At 39.7% G+C, this 10,898-nt stretch overlaps 1 protein-coding gene across 4 annotated transcripts in view; it reads left to right on the top strand.

Moving 5' to 3' along the window:
* Positions 1 to 793: 793 nt before the first annotated feature.
* SCEL (sciellin) overlaps positions 794 to 10,898 on the top strand; it is a 74,814-nt gene continuing 64,709 nt past the window's right edge. For 2 of the 4 annotated variants that reach the window (XM_065649698.1, XM_065649659.1), the window contains exons 1-2: positions 794 to 972; positions 3,981 to 4,057. The gene's annotated coding sequence lies outside the window, so the exon portion shown is untranslated. Of the gene's footprint in view, positions 973 to 2,985; positions 3,060 to 3,980; positions 4,058 to 10,898 lie in introns of those variants that run through there. The other 2 variants (XM_065649666.1, XM_065649675.1) reach the window with 2 other exon arrangements.

Here is a 10,898-nt window from a genome sequence, read left to right as displayed (position 1 = left end):
TATTCTACAGTGCCAAGACTTGTAATGTGTGATATTAACTCAGGAAAGCCAATTACTATCCCCGTTATGTGTAACATGAAGACATGCTCTAAAGAACTTAGCTGAATGACTCTTGCTTCAACACAGCTATTCACGTGGAAAAAAATAATGTGTAGAGATTTCAGATTATGCTATCAGCTGGAAATTAACTTGACCAAAAGAAAATAAAATATAAAGGTGACCTGTTTGAAGAAACAGTGGAAACATGACATGGAAATTTGTATGAGGGGTTTTCTGGTAGAGGAAACTGGCTGTAAACAAAGATAGGAGAAGATGCAAAGAAGTGGTCACAAGAGTAAGATGAAGAGGAAGACAATAGGCTCTGTGGGGAGCCTCCTTCAAAGTGGTCTGCAATGTCTTGGGCCAATGCCATTATTCTGTTGAGACGGATGGGATTTTGCTCTTGGCTTTAGGATCTCACTCTTGATGCTTATCACTCATGCTTGACCTTCCAGTCAAGGGGGTCATTGCAATTTAGAGTGCCTCAAAAAATAACCTGCGTCACATGCCTGTTTGACTCAGTATGAAGACAGTTTTTGTATGTCAGAAAGGCAAATATATTTATTGCATCTAAAGATCATCAAATTCAGATTTCTGTGTCAGATCACTTTGTTTACAGAGCAGGAGGAAAGCTGGGCATGCCTAGATTTATCCCACATGTTGACTCACAACTATCCTATTCCGAGCCAAAACCACTCCTAGTAACACTTTCAGTCACCAACAGCAGCTGCCAGCCAGCCAGAGTAGATAACACCACAGACAAACTTTCAGTCTTCTTTAACCTGAAACCTGAATAGGTGGAAAAGGGGTTTTAGATGTAGGAAGTAGTAACCGAAGGCACATTAGGGGTCAATAAATCAGTGACTTTATAAGCAGTGGAAGTTTTTGCATTTGGAAAGCTCTCCAGAGCTACACTCTTCAGTGCCAAAATTGGTAAGTCCATGATATAGCCATAAACTTGCCTGTGGAAGTTGGAAATGGGGATTAATTTGAAATTAAAATAAAGAAGAACATTTTTGTTTGACTTTGTGTTTTCTACATAGCCTCTGCTTAATTTACAAGTAGCATTTCCCCTGCGCTACTGCCTTGTGTAATCTGGGGTCTAATTGTCCTAAAAAGTTTTTTTCTTCTCATTTCAGTACTAATATGTGAGTTCTTTGAGTTGGCATCAGGAAACTGTTTAGTCATGTAGCTAGACTGTACTGAAAAGTCATGTTGATATTAAATCCAGTTCCTGCATACTGAGTAGAATTGGAATAATAGGACAAATCAAAGAATGAAAGTATCTTCTGACACTGTTTCAAGCAGAGACGATACTGGATGTACACAAGAACCTGGTTTCTTAAAGATGTGTTGCCATTCTGCATGTAACAATTGCTATATTTTTTTTAAGAGTTCACTATCTTTCGATTGTAAGTGCAGGATGACTGACACTGTTTTATTGTACTGCAGGATGTTTTCCATGTTATTTAACGTGTGCCTTCTCCTCTAAAAGATGACCTTACAGATAAGGCTTGGGATGACCATCTTGTGAGGGAGAGGACAAAGTACTAAATTAGACACTACTTATTCTACAGAATTTATATATTTTTTTCAACTTTTCAAAGAGCTTTCAGGAAGCGTACAGTATCCCACTGGAAGGTTTAATTAAATGGCAACTGGCCCTGAATTCCTCAAAACCCTTCCAAAACAGAAGTTTTTACTTTATAGTTGCATTCATATCTTCCCCTATCTAAGCTTTTCTGCATTCACGACACACAAACTTTCTTCAGGAATGTAGACAGTAGGTCTTATACACCTTCCTGGTATTTGCTCTTTGAGTTTAGCTTAACATTTGTTCATAGAGAGTTTAGAAAATGAACTCGAAATAATTTAATCTCACATATCAAATTGAGATACCCAGTATATAGAAGGTTATATTTACTTGGATTGGGAACAATAGTTACTGCCCAAGCTTCAACCGGTTTCACATTCAGTTAAGGTTTTGTCTTGCATTCTGCCATTATGAGTACCGGCTCTGGCATCTGAGCCAGCTAAGTCACCTCAGGCAGTTGAAATCTGCTTCAGTGTGTAAAACTGGCCCGTGATACTAGTATCTGTCCTCTCATTGTCCTCAAAGGTGGGCAAAGAGGCAGAATTTGGGTAAACATGCAGAATGAAATAGAACAAGTTATTGGTGATCACCAATGTTTTAATTAAAAAGTTTAGAAGGATTTGGAAGAAATGAAAATATTTCAGGAATCCTCATGGTTTGTATGTATTCATTCTGGATACAAGCAAGGTATCAATCAAAAATAAAACAGCATGTCATGAACTCTAAATAAAACTAGAGATGCCCCTTGCTACTATACCAGCTTCTTAACCCAGACCTTTCAAACACTGCAGACAGTACTGAAAGGGGTGAGGGATGACTGGGTCACACTCTTGTGAGGCTACAGAAATCATGACTGTGTCCTTTCAAATCTTACACCATGACTGATCGTTTCTTGGAAGCAGGATGAGAATGACTGGATGTCCCATCCTGACCACACATGCTAGGGCCAGCATTGCTGTCGTGCAACTCAGTTCTGCCTTGTGGTTTCCAATGAAGTGCTACATCATTCCTCTTCATTTCTGTGGGCTTTGGTTGCAGTTGCACTCTGCATATGGATTTTTCTGGAGCCAAGTTTTCCACAAAAAACACGATATCTAAAAGATGGCTATCATCCAAAGCTAAATATAATTTCAGTTCTCTTTTTTGAGCTGTAAATATTTAGAATCATAATAAAGAGGTTCCTAGACCTGAGTTATACAAAGGAGGAAAATTAGGTTGACTTTTCTAGCTGTCCTTTTCTTGTTGCATAAGCATGCCGTGAGTGAAAAGAAAGCATTAACGTCTATTTTCACTATTTTATTTGTTTAGAATCTATGACAAGCAAATGGGAGCAGGCAAAACCAGCTCAGTCTAAGTATACGTTCAACCTAAAGTTTTGCAGAACTGCAATAGCAATAGAGGAAAAATTGCTACATGTCTAATCCAGGTACTAATTTCCACTGAAATACTTGAATAACAATGAACAGAAATGTGTCTGAGCACTCTGAATACATATATCCAAAAACTTAAAGCGTATCAGTAAGGAAAGAAAATTTAAAAATCAAGTTTAAGAAGGCTAGGGAGAATATTTTCTCCTATTCTTGTGTGCAAGAAATGAAAATTATAGAGGTCTCCAAGAAAAAGAAGTGGATTTAAGCAGCAATTTCTCCTTTCTGGGGTTTCAGTTGTGTGTTGGAGAAAGCAATTCCATTTGTTGTGCTGAAGATTTGGTAACGCGTCCTATTTTCATTGCTCTATTTCCACCTAGTGCTCAAACTACAAATTGCAATAAATTGTAAGTATGTTCTAGAACCAATAACTGCAAATCGGGATTGATCTCAGTTTTCAGAGAATCTGCATTGCAAATAAGCAAGTCGATATAGTAAGATTATATATTTCTTTTATTAAAAGGTTTTTGCACAAGCCTCAAGGCTCATGGCTGTCAGGTATCTAATATGGTCTTTGTTGCATGATCTGTTCAGAAAGAAGAGTAAGAGTTATTTAGTTTAAATGTTAGAATGCCTCTTGTGGATGTAATTTTTGTGTGATTTCTGTTTTTAAGTGAAGACAATGAACGCATACGAACAAAAAGGGCCACACCGTAGTAATTGAGAGGCATCAATACTCTCGGAGGCAAGTGTGTGCTCAGGATGAAGCCTAGAAAGGCACAGCTGAACCACTTTGAAGTTTTGAGGTGCACTTGTCTGGACAGTCTTTCCCCATATATCTCAAGTTATAAAGTGCCTTTCACATGTTATAACAACCATAACATTTTAGGACCAGAACTGGAGGATTCAACTCAATTGTGCTGCAGGGAGAAAAAAGGAAAGATTTTGTGCTGAGCTATGACTTTTTTTTTTTTTTTCAGGAGGCTGAGTAGAGCATAGCTAGAGGACACAACTTATGGATCTACCTTGTGAAATGTAGCAGAAGGCTTATAGACAGGTACAAGTATATATAGCCAGTACAAGTGATATTTTAAACCTCTTTCATGTTCCAAGAGAAAATGAATTGCTTTTATACTTCGTGTTATACATGCTTACAAAAAGTAAAAAAAGCCAACCAACCAACCAAAAAAAACATTGGTATTGCTAATCACAAACAGCGCTTCATACAACACAAGTATGGCAATAACTTTGATACCTATGGTTTTTATTCATGCATTATTGTAGCAAAATCTGGATACAGCAATTCTGTTTATTTACCTGTTCTTGAAACTAGCGCAAAATAGCTAAATGACTCTCAGTTGCACCACAGGCACCATCTAAAAGACAGAGAATGGTTACTTCTCTGAGCATCTGATGTGTAGGGAGAAGGGACCTCCCATCTTCAGAATTTGTAGTTTGGACATTTTCTTCAGGAGAAAGGCTTCAGCTCCTGCTTTTATTTGTGCTTTCTCTTTAAGCACATGCAAAATATAAATTATTTCTTCTGCTACTACACCAGTTGTGGTCACATTTATTTTGTAATAAAGCATCTGCAGCAACTCTCTCTTTTAAGTGCCCAGCATTGACTGCTGGGTTAGACAACCCCTGAAAACATGTATTGCACTAAACTCTTTTCATGTCTTTGTCAAGGGAGTATCACCTGTGGATACTCACCCAGTTTAGATGTGAGGTAGACACCAAGTTGCTCACTCCAAACCACGTAGATGCCCACACAGAGGCATACCCAACTAGACAACTCCCAATACAATGGTCTGCCTATGGAATGTATATTTTTCTATAGAGGAAAGAGGCAGGCTGAGGTTTTTTAGACTTACAGCTTTGGATTTAAATTTCATTTTACAGAACAATTTGTTTAACCTTTCAGAAGACTAAGTGCATAGGACTCTATAGGTCAGCAGTTTTCTAACAGAACTGTCTTGTTAAAATACTGATTTATTTTTACCACTGTGAACATTACCGTGAACTCTGAGCTACAGAATGTCTCAAGTCTAGACCAGTTTCTATTATCTTCTTGCTTGAATAGTAAAATCAAGTGTTATTTACAGTCAAATTTTCTTTATTTTTGAAATAATCTTAATTGAATAGTGCTTTTAATGGAGAATATGGAGTGGGGGAGGAAGTGAACAACGCTATTTTATTACATTATCTGTTGTTACCTGAAAGTCTTGTTCCTGAAAGAGAGCTTCCTGCGTCGAAGCAGAGGTGTGCTTTGGTTTGAGTCCTAAAATCGTCTGGCAGGAGATGTAAACTAGGGAAGGGATTGCTGTGGCTGTAGCTCTGCATTCCAGCAAGCAGCCCCTGAAGAGGGCAGGGTCTATATGTGGGGGTCTGTGGGTAAGTCGCATCCATTTGGGAACAGCTGCTCTTGTCTCAGATCATGGTGAGGTGAGAGGCTGTTTTATTCTCTGCAGTTGTCCCTTCAGATGGAGACTGTCTGAGTCTTTATATTGCTTCAGGCAGAGTGGGACTGAGACAGTGCTCTTCCAAGGGGATGGAAGGCAGAACTTTATTACAGGAGAAAAAAAGTACTGCCAGTATCTAAAAGCAACTATAAATTAGTGCAAGAAGAATAAATTATTTTTTTGTAAGTATGGGAAGCCGCAAGATCACCCAATATAATTAAAATTTGAAAATTGGTACGTTCACTCTAAGTAATTATTTGTAATAATATGTGTAGTATTTCATGCCCTATCATCTTTCAAGGAACTGCTCTTGGCAAAAAAAAAAAAAAATCCTTGTAGGACTGTATTTATGTAAATACTTAATAGATAGTGATTAAATTAAATTAGCACCATGTATGCTCTTCAGATTTGTGTATATTATCTTGTCCTGTGGTCTTTGGGCTAAAGAGCAACTGGATGAGTATATCTGGTTTGGTTTGGGGTTTTTTTGAGACAGAGTGTGCAAAATTAAATCAATTAAATCGATTATTAGAGTTCAAAGTGTGGGGGAACCTGACTTTGATATTTATAGCTTTTCAACAGCAATATCATATTTATAGCTTTTCAACAGCAATATCATATTTTGGATCACTCTATTGCAAAGGCTGGTAGAAAGAAGGGCAGTTCTTTTAATGTTTTCCATTATAGATGCATAGACACACTAGATTAGACCTACACACCAACCAGGCCCAGAGCCAGATGCTTCAGAGGAAGGTGCAAGGATGTGCAGTCGGAAGTAAAGGCACTGCTCTCGCTCTAGCATGAAGATAATAAATCTGTTCATACAGCTTAAGCAGCTTCCTGAAGATTCATCTTGTGGTGCCAGAAATAATGAATCAACCCTTCACAGATTTTTCTTTCTACTGAGTCATCCTGAAATATAGCAGAAGCTCTCAAGTCTGACCCTTCCTTGAAGATTCAGTGTAAAAGATGTAAAAGCTGCTGTGACTTGGATCACTGCATGGGGCTGAGAGAGGCAACAGCAGGGACAGATCCCACCCCAAGACCGATAACAGCTCATACCTGGACACGTCTCAGCACGTGTACTGAAAATCCCTACCTACTGATAGAAGTAAGCAGATACTTCCTTGTGTCTGTCGCAGGGGAGTAATCTAATCCCTTGTGTTTGGTGCTGTTTTGTTAAGGTTTCAGAATTTGCATCTGTCCTTAGGCTTAGTGCTGACTCTCAATGAGGACATTAGAGCAGTTCTAGGAAGGTCAGACATAGCCAGAGGATGCAGTGAGGTACCTGCCACTTACACTGGCGTGCAAAGCTCTGAGTCAGGCTGTCTCTGCCTGCCTTAAACGATGCATGGAGTCAGAAGCCCTTCAATATGGAGCCACCTGAAATTCCCTTTCCCTTTGTGGAGTCACCTAGGAGTTGTCAATAGAAAAATACCAAGGGCAGCAGATGTCATCTGGTTTGAAGGTGCCTTATTCTGAGCTCTATCCATCTGGAACCAGAAACAGATGGGTGTCCACCATCATTCCTTCAAAGTATTGACTGAGGACCACTCCATTAAACATAAATTGAGAAGAAGGTAATACAAGGGACACGTGGCCACCTTGTATTCAGAGACTTTGCATGAGCAACCCCGGGGGCCAGAGTGGGGACTCCTGCTGTTTGTGTGGCACACTGCTCACGACAACTACAGAGAAAGCTTGTCGTCCAGAACATTAATTTTGTACATGACCATATTTAAGCTCAGTAAACTAATATTTATTTTTTACAAACATGAAATTTACTGTGCAATTAAAATATATGAAGTAGTGGTTAAAGTTTCCCTCATCTGTACACTATCTATGATGTCTGCTTCCAATATGTGGTCATATATTTGCCTGTATACATATTCTGTACCTTGTTAAGTAAATCAAAGCTGTTATGTATTTTATCTGCCATAGTACTACCGCTTATGAGATACTGTGTCTGTGTATTCAAATTAGCTTGGATGTTCATCATACAGCAACAACTTTAGAACTTACACAAAACTGCAAGTGATTAAATACTATTTGAGTCAGTGGAAGCATCCCACTAAAATATGCCTCTTTATTACGTTAATCTTCTTTGCTTCTAATACTCATTTATATTTACATTTAAACAGCCTCCTGTATACGAATTTCAGTTTGGGGGCTTGTACTATTCTTTCTTTTTGCAAACTTCTTAATAGTCACTTCTGTTGCAACAGAATGAAAATAAATCAGTACATTTGAGTAATTACAATGCATTAATTAGAAGGCACAAGTGGAGATAGTTTACATTTCTTTGACTTTACAATTATAAAGTTGCCAATGCACGGCTGATTACATCCTTCCTTCTTGTTAGTTATGAAATAAAGAGTTCAAGGAAACCCTTAATCTTTTCCACCTACCACGGTTGTCAGAGACGGGATGTGGCAAGGACCGGAGAAAAAGAGGAAAGAAATAGGTTTGCACTGTCCCATGAAGAGAAGATGTACATAATTGCAGAGAGAAAATGTGGACTGCTTTTCAAAGTTATTAATTCTGGCTTGGTCTCCCCCATAGGGAAGTAACAATTTATATAGTGTGCATACAGCTTAGGGAGAAGAGAACTTGTCACTCAACACAGGAAGGTCTGTGCTTTAGATGGTTGAATCTAACCTAATGAAGTCAGTAGCGGTGTATTCCAGGGCTTAATACTGGGTCAAATACTGTTCACCATCTTCATTAACGACTTGGACAAAGGAGCACAGTGCACCTTCGGGGGGTTCACAGAAAATACAAACTGGGAGGACTGACTGATGTGCTGGCTGGTACTGCCACCATTCAGAGGGATCTTTACAAGCTGGAGAACAGAGCATAGAGGAATCTTATCAATTTCAATGATGGTAAAGGCAAAGTCTTACATCTGTGGAAAAATAACCCCAGGCGCCAGTATATGCTGGGGCGCCACTGACTGGAAAGTTCCTTTGCTTAGAATGTCATTGGACTGGCGATTGTCCAGGAGGTGGACAACAAGATGACCATGAACAAGCAATGTACCCTTCAGGGCAAGAAAGGCCAGTAGCCTCCTGGGCTACGTTTGTAAGAGCTTTGCTAGGTGGTTGAGGGAGGTGATCCTTCTCTTCAGCACTGGTGAGGCCACATCTGGAGTACTGTGTACAATTCTGGACTACCCAGTACAAGAAGGGTATGGACTTACTGGAGCGAGTCCAGTGCAGGGCCACAAAGATGTTTAAGTGACTGGGGTGCGTTTCATATCAGGAGAGGCTGAGAAAGATAGGACTGTTCAGCCTGGAGAGGAGAAGGCTTAGGGAGATCTCATCAGGGGAAGGAATAAAAAAGAGGCAGTCAGATTTTTCCCAGTAGTGCCCACTGACAGGACAAAAGGCAATGGACACAAATTAAAAATAATTAAATTCCATCTGAACACAATAAAACACTTCTTTACTGCAGGGCTGGTCAGACACTGAAACAGATTATCCAGAGAGGTTGTGGAGTTTCCATCCTTGCAGATATTCGAAGCCCAGCTGAGTGCTGTCCTGGGCAGCATACTCTAGCTGATTGTCCTTGAGCAGGGGCATTGAACTACATGATTGTAAGAGGTTCCCTCAAACCTCAACGATTTTGTGATTATGTGATTCTATGAAATGATCCTATTTAATTAAAGTTTGTGTTGTAGGTTAACCCCAGTGTACAGCTAAACACCACACAGGATTTACTCAGTCCCGACGTGGTGGAATGGGGAAGAAAATCTGAAGGGTAAAAGTGGGGTAAAAGTGAGAAAACTCGTGGGTCAAGATGAGAGTTTAATAGGAAAAGCAAAGCTTTGCTTTGCATGTACAACCAAAGGAAAACAAGGAATTAATTCACTATATCCCATCAGCAAGCAGGTGTTCAGCCATCTCCAGGAAAGCTGTGCGCTATCATGCATCATGGTTACTTGGGAAGACAATTACCGTAACTCCAGATGTCCCCCTCTTCCTCCTTTCCCCCAGCTTTTATTGCTAAACGTGATGCCACATAGTATGGGATATACCTTTGGTCAGTTTTGGTCACCCATCCCAGCTGCGTCCCCTCCCAACTTCTTGTGTGCTCCAGCCTACTCTCTGGTGCGGTGGCGTGAGAGGCAAAAAAGGCCTTGATGCTGTGTAAACACTGTTTGGCAACAGCTAAAACATTATCAATGCTGCTCAGGTCACAAAACACAGCACTGTATGAGCTACAATGAAGAAAACTCTATCCCAGCCAAAACCAGTACAGTCTGTCTTCAAGGGCAGTGATAGAGAAACTTGAGAAAGTATGTCTTTTTTTCTTTAGAGTTATTCACTACTTTGGAGGTCAGATGACTTCCTTTATACCTAAAATGAAAATGATTCCTGTCACTCAAATCACATCTTCAAGTTTTACCCTTTCCAGCAGTGCCTGACAGATATCAAAGACCACTAATATGAAAACAAATATTGAGATCAGAGAAAGTTCTTCCAAATGGAAAAGAAGATGAATGAGTAATGATGGGAAAATTACCCATATTACTCAGTTATGCTTTTAATAGTTCGCACCATATGTGTATGTGTAGAGAATTTGAGCAAGGTGTGATTTGTAGATGAGAGGAAAGCTAATGTAGTACTTACGGAAACTTAAGACATACTCTGAAAGGCCCTAGATGGTTTCTGCTAAGTGTTGGCAAGTACTTTCAACTGAAAACCTGTGGGAGACTTCTCCTGTATTAAAAAAATTGTGGCTGTTAGGACAGTGAAATTATTCTAGGGAAAGGAAATAGATAGTAACAATATGACTGAATTTACAGAGAGGTTAAAATACTGATTTTGAAGTGTGAACTGTCCTTTTGTTTTGGTAATTGCTGAGATGCTAACTTTAACAGCTGGTTTCCTGACTTGCGTAAACGACTCAATACTATGGAGGGGGTCTTGCCCTAGCCTGTAGCTATTTTCTTTTTCCTATATGCTTTACTTATGCTCTTTTGATTGTGAGACTTACAGTGAATTTTGCTTGCGATGTTTGCTGGTCTCACCAAAGCAATCTAAGGGACTAGTTGGAGACCACAGCCAAGGGCAGGCCGGGGAAGGCACAACTGTTCCTTTTGGTGGGAATGTGGTAATAGATCAGTTTAAACTGATCACGAAACCGCACCCTTGCTGTTCACTGCAAAACCTATTGTCAATACCCATTTACTGGATCACTGCACCGTACAGTTAGATAAACGACAGAGATAGTGATTCATTACAATATCTGTGGCATTTCCTGAACGAGTAGTCCCTGTAGTTGTACCTTTGACTGTTTAGGAGGCTGGCCTCACAAAACCCTGAGAAAAATTCTATTAAGAGGCTATAACTGAACCTGCCCTTCTGCATGAACCTCTGGGGGTTGCCTGTTTGTGGCATTGTCTTCAGATCTCTTGGTTCTCCCGTTTGCAGC

Source organism: Caloenas nicobarica, chromosome 1, assembly GCF_036013445.1.
Source record: "Caloenas nicobarica isolate bCalNic1 chromosome 1, bCalNic1.hap1, whole genome shotgun sequence".
Classification (NCBI taxonomy): domain Eukaryota; kingdom Metazoa; phylum Chordata; class Aves; order Columbiformes; family Columbidae; genus Caloenas; species Caloenas nicobarica.
The sequence above is the reverse complement of the archived record's forward strand: the minus strand, read 5'-3'. Positions and strand labels throughout refer to the sequence as shown.